The sequence below is a fragment of the Arachis hypogaea genome, chromosome 3, assembly GCF_003086295.3.
Source record: "Arachis hypogaea cultivar Tifrunner chromosome 3, arahy.Tifrunner.gnm2.J5K5, whole genome shotgun sequence".
Taxonomy (NCBI): Eukaryota; Viridiplantae; Streptophyta; class Magnoliopsida; order Fabales; family Fabaceae; genus Arachis; species Arachis hypogaea.
In genome coordinates this window covers 23,335,894-23,346,979 of record NC_092038.1, presented here as the reverse complement: position 1 = coordinate 23,346,979, position 11,086 = coordinate 23,335,894, and the positions used below count along the sequence as shown (strand labels likewise).

The following is an 11,086-nucleotide window of genomic DNA, read 5'->3' as shown; positions in this document are numbered from 1 at the left end:
TTATAAGGTAAAACTCACGTGCAATTATCTTCATGTGAAGTTAATAGTTAAATATCGTTAAATGATTTGATATGCTTACATACTACTAAATTGTCATTGAATAATTTTTAATTATCAACTTTATATAAAGACAATTTTTTTTCCAAAATAAAATTGATTTCATTGAATGAAATGGGTGGTCCAAAAACGGACAGCACAACAAAAATAAAGGTGGAATGGTCCAACTTAAGTCATAATAGCCTAATTCAATAGAAAAAAAAGGAAACCAAAAGGTAAAGTAACTAGAAGGTGAAGGGGATCTTCAGAAAAGGGTAGTCAAGGAAGGTGTCGGTCTTCTTCCATGGCGTGGCGAGCCGCATCAACAATTTGAAGAGGATGACATCTCTGTTTTTTGAATAGAGTCTCGTTTCCGGCCTTCCAAATCTGCCATAATACATATGCTGCAAGCTCCTTCTTCTTCAGCGAATTGCTTCCAAACTTCAGATTTTTGTCAAGCTCACTCCACCAAATTCATGGTTCTTCAATTAAAGCTGGAACATGTAGATTAGTGATTTGCCAAGTCTCAGTAGCGTCTGTGCATAATTAGAGGCAATGAGCAACAGTTTAGGGGACTAGTTGCATTGTTGACATAATAGACTCACAGATGGAAGTCTTTCACTTAGCCGTTGTTGGACAGGTAGGCCTTTGTGCATAATTTTTCAGAGAAAATTTTTAATCTTGGGTTGGCATTTGATGCTCCAGATATCAGACCATAGTTACTTATTTCGACACTGTTCTGGCAGAAACTCTACTAGGGGTGGAAGAATTGAAACGCATCCATTTTTCTCCTTCAGCCAGGTAACGTCATTATCACCTTGTTGGATTTCAGTGTTTATGACAGCCTCTGTAATTTCTGATATGAATAGTTCTTGTATTAGTATCTGGTTCCATGTTCTGATTAGTAAAATTAGGTCTGAAACCCATGTAGGATTGTGTTTTGAATTAGTCTCTGTATTAAGAGTAATAGACAGATAATCATGAATCCATGAATTTTTTCTTATTATGATATCTGAATCGTTGCTTACCCTCCATAGGATACCTTTTTTCAGAACTTTTCTGCCCCCTACTACACTTCTCCATCCCCAAGATGGGTTGTTTTCAACTTCTGTGCTGAGAAAATTAGAGTCTTTGAAATATTTACTTCGGTACACCTTAAAGATTAGAAAGTTTGTTCTTGTAAGCAGTCTACAGCCTTGCTTGGCTAGCATTACAAGGTTGAAAGCTTTAAGATCTTTGAAATTGAGACCCCCTTGACTCTTGGGCCTACAAGTAATCCACCACCCAATCCTTTGTATTCTCCTTTTCGATCCTTTTTTGCCCCACCAAAACTGCAAGATGGCTCTTTGAATATCTTCTATTAGTGATTTCGGAAGTTTAAAGCAACTGAGAGTGTAAATAGGCACTGCTATGGCCATTGCCTTAATAAGAACCTCCCTTCCACTCGATGATAGTAGAGTCCATTTCCAATGTTGCAGTTTATGTAGCACTTTATCTTTGATGTAACTAAAGGTGGATTTTTTTTACCTCTGCACTATAGTCGGTAAGCCCAAGTATCTACTCTGGTTACTCACGTGTGGAACATGTAGTAATTCAAATAACATATCTCAGGTTTGGGTGGATGTGTTCCTGCTAAAAAGGAATAAAGACTTGTCCAAGTTAACTGTTTGTCCACTAATCTCTTCATAGTTATGTAAGACCCGGAGTAAACTCTGGCAGTCTTGAACTGTAGCCTTACTAAACAAAATTGAATCATCTGCAAAAAATAAGTAGCTGACTTTAGGACATCTGTAATTAAGTCTCAACCTAGAAAACTCTAGGCTCTGTTCTTCTCTGTGGAGCAGATGGGATAGACCCTCTGCACAGAATAAAAAGAGATAGGAGAAAGAGGATTGCCTTGTCGCAATCCTCTACATGGTCTAAAATAACCATGAGGTGCACCGTCCACAGTAACAAAGTAAGAAACCATAGTCACCAGTTCTTTAATCCAATTCACCCACTTTTTACAAAATTCCATTTTCTCCATCATGGCCAGACAAACATTCATTCAACCCAGTCATACGCTTTGCTCATATCAAGTTTCAAAGCAAATTCATAATCTCCATATCTTTTGTTCTTCAGAGAGTGCATAAATTCACGGGCTATCAAAACATTGTCACTAATAAGCTATAGTACTAAGGCTTATAGGTCTAATTTGTTACAAAAAATTAGTATCATGCACTTTAAGAATTAGGCATATATTGGTATAATTGAAAGCTTTTAGTACTTTATCTCCACCGAAAAAACTCTTAACTGCACAGACTATATCTCCTTTGATATTCTCCCAAAAGTATTGAAAGAATTTAGTAGTGGAACCATCTTCACCCGGGGCTGAAAAAGGGTTAATTGAAAACACAGCTGATTTGACTTCTTTTTCTGAAATAGGCCTCACCAGAGTTTGGTTTATTGCTGCTATTATTTTTCTAGGCATTCCTTGTAACTCTTCAGTAGGATTTTTAGGAAAGCTGGTTGAGAAAAGTTTTTCAAAATACCTTTGAGCGATTTCAGCAATGCCCATCGCATCTGATGCCGCCTCCCTATCCTCATCTCTAAGCTCTTTAATTTTGTTCCTTCTATTCCTAGCTTCAAACTTGGAGTGGAAGAACTCCGTATTTTTATGCCCCCCATCTCAACCATTGTACTCGGAAATTTTCTCTCCAATATCTTTTTTCTTGCTCAAAAGCTTCCTCAAGTTCAGCTTCCAAAATACAAATTGTTGCTCCATTTGCAAGCTGCCCCCTTGTTTGTTTCATCTGATATCTTTTCCTTAAGGCTTATGATTTTTAAGTTTGAATTAGAGTTAGAGGTTCTTTGCCACTCCACTAGCTTGTGCCTGCAAAATTTCAACTTCCCAGCCAATTTAAACATTGCTGACCCCACTACCTCGTCACTCCAAGCTTGCTTGATTAAATTGACAACCTCTTCATTCTCACACCATCGCTCTTGAAATCGAAATCTTCTTTTATATCTCCTTTCTCCCTTGTGTGAGCATAATAGCAATGTCTTATGGTCCGAGCCTAAGTCATCTAGGTGTTTGACAAAGGTATCAGAAAATTCAGACCTACATGCCATTGAAACAAGAGCTCTGTCTAGCCTTTTTCGTATAAAATTACCTCCAAACTGTCTATTATTCCAAGTAAATTTTTTTCCTTCAAACCCCATATCCACTGATAAACCCCACTTTCAGGGTTTATCTTGTGCTTAATTTAGTGGATTTTATTCATTATTCTCACACTTATGCATATAATTCGCATGTTTTACATTTTTCTTCCTAATTTTGTACTATGATTGAAAACATAATTTTTTGGCCTTAATTTTGCTAATTTTAATCTTCTCTTATTACCATTCGATGCCGTGATATGTTTGCTGAGTGTTTTCAGGGTTTATAGGGCAAGAATGGCTTAGAGAATGGAAAAGAAGCATGTAAAAGTGGAAGGAACACAAGAAAATGGAGTTTTGAGAAGCTGGCAGCGACGTGTACGCGTGGGCGACGCGTATGCGTGACCAGTGTAGCAGACAAAGCGACGCGTACGCGTGGGCGATGCGTACGCGTGACCAGGATTTTGTGCAATCGACGCGTACGTGTGTGCGACGCGTACGCGTGACAGAACGTCACATGCTGCAATTGCAGAAAATGCTGGGGGTGATTTCTGAACTTCTTTTGACCCAGTTTTAGGCCCGAAAATCCAATTTAGAGGCAGCAGAGTGGCGGGAATCAATCAATGATTTACACTTTCATTCATACACTTTAGGTTTTAGATGTAGTTTTCTAGAGAAAGAGGCTCTCTCTTCTCTCTAGGTTTTAGGGTTTTTAGCTTTAGTTCTTCTCAAATTCTGAATTCTATCTTATTTCAATTTAATTTCTCTTCTACTTTTATTTGTTCTAGCATTCTAGTTTATTTATTTCCCTTGTTGATTGCTTTATGTTGCCAATTTAGTTTATGAATTCTTGATGTTAGATTCAATTTCTATATTAATGCAATTTATGTTTTCTATGGTAATTGTTGCTTTCTTTAATTTGTGTTACTGATGCTTGCAATTGGTTGTTTAAATTTAATGTTCCTCGTTACTTCTCTATGTTTTTATTTTGCGCCTTCCAATTGTTTAATAAAAAGTTTGGTTGGATTTTAAATTAGCTTTTTATATTCTTGACTTGGATTGATTAGTTGAAACTATAGAGTTATGAAATTCTCTTGTTGAAGGATAATTAAAAATAGCTGATTGGCTTAGACTTCATTAAATCTAGTCTTTGACTAGGACTTGTGAAGCTAAGTTGATTTTGCGCACTTGACTTATCTTCATTGTAGAGGTTAACTAAGTGAAAGTGAAATACAATTGCCATCACAATTGATGACGATAACGAGGACATGACTTCTAATTCTCAATCCTAGTTAAGAGCTTATTTAATTATTAATTTATTTTCTTGCCATTTTACTTTCTTGTTTCTTATTTCAAAAACCCAAAAATATACTTTATCATAACCAATAATAAATACTTTCCTGCAATTCCTTGAGAAACGACCCAAGGTTTAATACTTCGGTTAATTTTATTGGGTTTGCTTAAGTGACAAACATATTAAATTTGATTAAGGATAATTTATTGGTTTAGATCTATACTTGCAACGTGAATATTTTTGTGAATTCTTTACCGACATTTTTCCCACATCAATTTTTGGCGCCGTTGCCGGGGAATTGCAAGCGTATGCCTTATTATTGGTTATTATATATATTTGTTTTTTACTTGTTTGTTAGTTTTTGTTTTTATTTGCTATTATGAATTCTCACCCCTTTGCCTACGAGTGCGGTTATGATTATGTTGTAGGAAGTGGGGATTACAATGAAGGCTTGCATCAAGGATGGGACAATCAAAGGTGGGAGGAGCCTCAAGGATTTGGTCAACCCTCTTGGCAACAACCTTCACCAACGTACTATGAGCAAGAGCCATTCCAAGATGCCTATCAATCCAATGGTTATGGTGGACCTCTTCGTGACAATCAACAACCCCCACCATACGCCTATGACCCCCTCCTCAACATAATTTTGAACCACCATACTCACAAGCCCTATTTTACCAAACACCTTCGTATATATGACCCCAATCCATACCCACCATACCAAGAGCCTTATGAGCCTTAAGAGCCATACTTAGAACCACCCCCATTCCAACACAATTACTCCCAAGAACCACCACCTCAATATACACCACCCCCATATCCCTATCAAGATGAACTATCTCCATGCCCTTATCAAGATGAACCACTCTCTTATCATGAACTATTTTTCTATCTGATGAACCCTTCTATCCACCCCAACCTCCAATGGATGACATCCTTGGTGTTTTTCTTCAAGGGCAAGAAGGGATGAAAATGGAGGTACTAGAATTCACGGCCACCTTAGACGAGGTAATAAATCAATTAGCCTCCCAATATTTGGACACTCAAGAAACTCCCATGGCTACATGTGGAGAATCAATTGAAGAGCATAGTATGAAGGAGAAATTGGAAACTGCGGTGGAAAATGAGGGATGTTGCTTTGTGTTAGAACAATTAGAAGAAGCCGTACATGTTGAAGAGGAAGAAGTGGTCGAAGACTTAGGAGATGCTGAACCTCCATGGAAATCTAGACTTACAGAGTATTCCTCCAAGAAGATTGAATTTGATGTCGAGGAGGCTAGTGCACAACCTCCAAGGCATGTTCCCTATGAAGAATTGGATCGAATAGATCAAGAGGCAAGTTCCCTTTGTGATGATGATCACGAATCAATCCAACCTTCTCCCGATGAAATTGAAAGAAACATTGAGGTAGACTTCTCTCCACCTCATATTTATAATTTGAGTGATGGAGAAGAGTTGGACGAATTCGGTGAGGAATAGCTTGAAGGTGAAGAATCTTCTCAAAGGGTGGAAGTCCTTCGGCAAGGTTGGACGGGAGTTGAATATGCTTTGTCAAGAACGTTGGAGACTTCTCTACCTTGGTTGCCATCTGCTCCTTCAGTTGAGCGGGTAAAACTTATCTTTATTAGCTTTATTATCCAACTTGAGTATGGTATTCTTGAAACAGATGGCCAACTTAGAAGGCTTTGTGGAATGAAGCGTAAGAGAAGGATGTTTAGTAGTTGGAGTTGTAAATCAAGACTCATCAAGGTTGAGATTTCAAGAGCTAGATGCAAGGGTTGGACCGGTGATCACATGGTTGGATCTAAGAGAAGAGTTTGGTACTTCATTGATAATTCATATTGCTTGCCATCCGGTTAGAACAATGATGACCCACTTAAAGACGGGTGTAGAAACAAGATTTGGGATCCGGGCATACAAGAGGATCATCTTTGGGAGCTCAAAATTTGTAAAGAACTCCATCAAGGCTTCGTGAATTCACTTGGAAATGTTGGAACTTATTGGAAGTCCAAGTGTTGGTGGAAGTTTTAAGATGAGTTCAAGCACAAGCCACCATGACAAGGAGCTCACCAAATATCCAACTTAAGGACTTTAACTAAAAGTGATAGGTGGGAGACACCCACCATAGTAACTTCTTTCTAATTTTCCTTTTGTCTAGATTGGTAATAAGTTAATTTTTATTTTTAGTTATGTTTATTTAGTTAAATTGTGGTTTCACTGGTTTGATCTTGTTTGGCATTAATTTGATAGCTGGTATGTTAAAAAAAAAGGTGTGACACGTACGCGTGATCCATACGTATGTATCGATGCAAATTTCGCTCTCTAGTAAAAAGTTACAGAGAATTAGACTAAAACTGCACTGATAGTGTGCTAAACGCACAACGCAAACCACGCGTGCACATCCCCGAACATCACTATACGTGTCGGACTAAAATGCCACCCCAATACAAAGTTATAGAAAGTTGCGCGAAAATAGCACTGAAATTGTACGTTTAGCACAATTTCATCCGACACTTAGACGTGAAGCACGCATACGCGTCACTTTAATTCCTATCCACCCACGCGGATGCGTCATTGACCCGTAAGCGTGGATTTGAATCATTAACCCCTCCCGCGAGAACCCTAACCCGTTCCCGTACCCTTTCTCTTCTTCCCTCCAACATCTCTTCTCCTACTCTTCAAACTCACAGAACCCCCTTTCTCCTGAACTCCGCCATTGAACCTTCAACCACTGCCACCCATCATCGCCGACAACCCCGAACCGCGCCAGCCACCACTTTCTCTTCCCTCTTCTTCTTTTCTTCTCTTCCTTCTCTCCCACCTCCGTAACCATCACAGTCCCTTCTCTCCGCCTCCATCAAGCACTGCCGCGACTCCCCATTGCCGCCGGCGATCTCCACCGCTCCTCACCCCTAGTCTTCCTTTCCTATCCTCTTCAACCACCTCGCCTGGTTCTTCAAGCATTGCTCCTGAGCCGCCTTTCCTCTACGGCTCTGCTTCCCCCTGCTTCCTGAGTTTAGCGCCTCCGTTCCGCCGTCATCACCTCCATCAGTAGCCGCCGTCTCTGGGTCGGCGCTGCTCTTCCCTCCCTTTTAGTTTCCATTTCTGCTTCTAAAACCCTTCCAGGTTTCCCCCGTTTCTCCTTTCTGCGTTCTGCTTTTATTCTGTTCTAAGAGTATCATTAGAATTGCTTAATTTTACCTTAGTTAATTTAGTTAGAAGTGCATGTTAGTAGATTATATGTGGTTAGGTAGTTAATTGATTTTGTAGTGGATTTAGGTCTGATTTTGTTATTGATGCTGTCTGAAATGGCTGATGTTCATTTGATGTATTGAGTGATGATGATGTTGATATTCTGTAATCCCTTACATGTTGTTGCTGTTGCCAATTTTGGTTGCTACTGCTGTTTGATGCTATTTTGCTTAATAATATCAACTCATATGAGTTTGACGCTGTTTGATGCTCTTTAATTCTGATGATACACTGATTATTCCACTACTGTTTGCTATTGCTAAGTTGTCATTGCTGCTCTGTAATTGTTGTTGATGCTGAATTCCTTCTTAGCTAATTATAGCTACTGTTTTGAATGAGTATGATCTGAATTTTATTCCTTCTTATGATATACGGATAAGTTCAGAATATTGCTTGTGCAGTGAGGAGGATTTCGATCATTTTCTAAAATTGACTTATCCTTGCTGCTACATGATGGCTTATTTGTTTAGTTCATATGAATGCACATGTGATTATGGGTGTTTAGTTGTTGATATATTCATATGAAACTTGGTTTGATGGATTGAATTTGGCTGCTCTGTTTGAATATGCACATTAGCTCATATAGAATTATAATTGCTGGTTTTGTCTGATTCGTTTTGGAATTCATATGGGTTGTTGTTTGCTGGTGTTTAAATCCGGGAACGCTCAATTTACTGGCGGAATGCTGCCCAAACTCTTTTCGGAAAACAGTTTTATTCTTAACTTCCACTTATGAATTGACTTTAGTACTTTTGAATTGTGATTTATTTGGTTTAAACCAAAGCCAATTCATGGGGTGATGGGTTAGCATTTCCATTCCTTTTGGTTCCCTTTCTAAGTAAAATGCATTGTTGATGATTTCAATTTTTTTGTGCTTCTTACAGTACATGTTTCATCATCAATAACTTGCATTGTATGCATGGATGTGAGATTGCTTGTTCTTATACTTTTTGAATTTCTTTTGGTTAGGAACTACATTATCATGCCACTAATTTTAATCCACTTTTGTAACTTTTAACTTAATTGCCTTCCTAACTTTTCTTTTTAGTTTTTCCCTTTTCAAACTAACTCTTTTAGTTTCTTTCAAGGCATGATACTTGTTGTTTCTTAGCAAACAAGCATTCTGAATTTCATTGTATGGATTCTTGGTTTGTGATTTCTGATTGATTTTCTTTGAATCCTACCTTTCTTTCATTCCAAGGATTTATCTCTTTTTGGCTCACTTCATGTTTTAGCTTTAACTCCTTTGTTGCCTATCTTCTGCCTGTTTTACTTACATATTGTTTGCCTTTCTGTTTCTCTCCTTTGATTTGATAATCTGTACCTTGAAAATTCTGTTTTTCAGGATGTCTGATAGGAAAGGGAAAGGCAAGGCTAAGGCCAGGTCCAGTAAAAGGAAGAGAGGACAGTCATCCGTTGTTCTCTTGGATGAATTTTGGTGTGAAAAGAATTTCTCTGATCAAGAAAAGGCTGATCAACTTGTGCCTGCTAACGACTCAGTCAAATTTGCCAACCTTTTCTGTCAACTCAAGTTTCCGGTGTTTGTGGAAAAATAGAACCTCTACTTGGAAAGGAAGCTCAGAATACCAACCGATTTGAGAAAGTATACTGAACATCAAATTGAACAGAGAGGTTGGTATTTCTAGATAGGGATCTGGCAGAGGTAAACGCATCATGGGTCCGTGAGTTCTATTCTAACTATTATAGGACGACCCTTGATGCAGTGCAGCGTAGGGGAAAGCAGATCTTAGTCATAGAGGAGGCGATACAGGATATTCTCCACTTTCGGCCTAAAACAGATGATACCGATGGTTTTAAGAAGGCCGATGAGTCTATTAGATTTATGAGTTTTGATTGGGATGCTGTCTGGCATACTATAGCCATTGATCCTGATGTTCCGTGGGCTATGGAAAAGTCGAAGGAAACTCCACGGGGTATCAAGGTTGATTATCTCAATGATGAGCCTAGGCTGTGGCAATAGATACTGAGCAATTATGTGATGCCTAGTACTCACGAGTCGGAAGTGCCAGCGGCTATGATCCTTCTTATTTGGTGTGTCATGGACGGACGAGACCTATACCTCGCACGACTCATTAGGAAGTATATGTCTAGAGTTCATGTCAGGGGCACATTGGCAATTTCTTATTTGATTAATCAGATAGCTCGTCGAGCTGAGGTGCCTTGGGAGCCAGAGGATGAGAGACCACCGATTGTCGACTGCAAGAAGGTTATTCCGCACGATAAGCGGTTTGGCCCTCTAGGCCACAGACCACCTACTACTGCTCCCACTGAGGCAGCCACATCCTCAGCAGCACCTACAGCACCACCTACTTCAGCAGCACCATCATCCACCTCTCAGCCAGTTTACCACCTTGTGCAGCGCCTTTTCGAGCGCATTGATCAGATGGAGCGCCGCAATCAGCGACGCTATGAGCAGTCGGAGCGTCGCAGAGCGTCGCAACAAGCGACGCTATGCCCATCTGAAGCTGATTATGACTACTGGGTGTACTGACATCCCCTCTGAGCCTGACACACCCCCGAGCACTCTGAGGAGGAGGACCAGCAGGAGGAGGCATAACAGAAGGACCACCAGGAGGCACAACATGAGGAGACTCAGCCTGAGCATCTGACAGAGTCACAGACACCTGCAGCTAACCGTGGACCAGTGAGTGACGATCCTTCTCACCCAGCTTGACTGAGAGCATCGAGGACGATGTTATGATTTTAAGTGTGGGGAGGTCATCATCTTCGGCGGACTATATTTTGGTGAACCATTTCAAACTTTTGTTTTATTTTTAGTACTTGCACATTTTTATTTTATTGTACTTTTGTTTATTTTTACTTTGTTGCATTTTGCACTTTGGCTTGTATATATCTCAGATATTTAGCTTGAATTGCACTTTTAGTATATTAGTTGTGATTTGGAAAAAATGTGGATTATTGAGCTTAGTTTACCCTTTAGCATATGAGAATGTGGTTTGATTGAAAATAGGGAGTGAACTAAAAACTTTTGACTTTTCATAATCACAACATTTCATTTAGTATATATATAATAATAATAGATGTTGGTCAATTTGTTGAAATTTTCAAGAAATTCATCTTTCTTAGAAAGGGAAATTAAGATTCACATTGATTTGAGTTAAAACTTTTTAAAACTTGCATGATATATATATAGTTTGGAATATGATTTTTGAGCTAAAAACACACAACCCGTGAGTTTTTTAGCTTAATTGCATGGTTACATTATTTAACCATGATTTTTATTCTTGTGTGTTTTCTTCTCTATGATTGCAATCTGTGGTTTGTTCCATTATATATGTCTATTATTTAGTGTATTTTAATATAATTAGGTGATTGAGGCCATTA

The 11,086-nt window shown here is 38.9% G+C and overlaps 1 long non-coding RNA gene across 1 annotated transcript; it reads left to right on the top strand.

Annotated features, from left to right (window-relative positions):
- The first annotated feature begins 7,097 nt into the window (after positions 1-7,097).
- Positions 7,098-10,800, top strand: LOC112789879 (uncharacterized). Its single transcript, XR_011879632.1, has 2 exons — positions 7,098-7,594; positions 9,066-10,800. It is a non-coding gene; the product is annotated as an uncharacterized lncRNA (long non-coding RNA).
- The last annotated feature ends 286 nt before the right edge of the window (positions 10,801-11,086 follow it).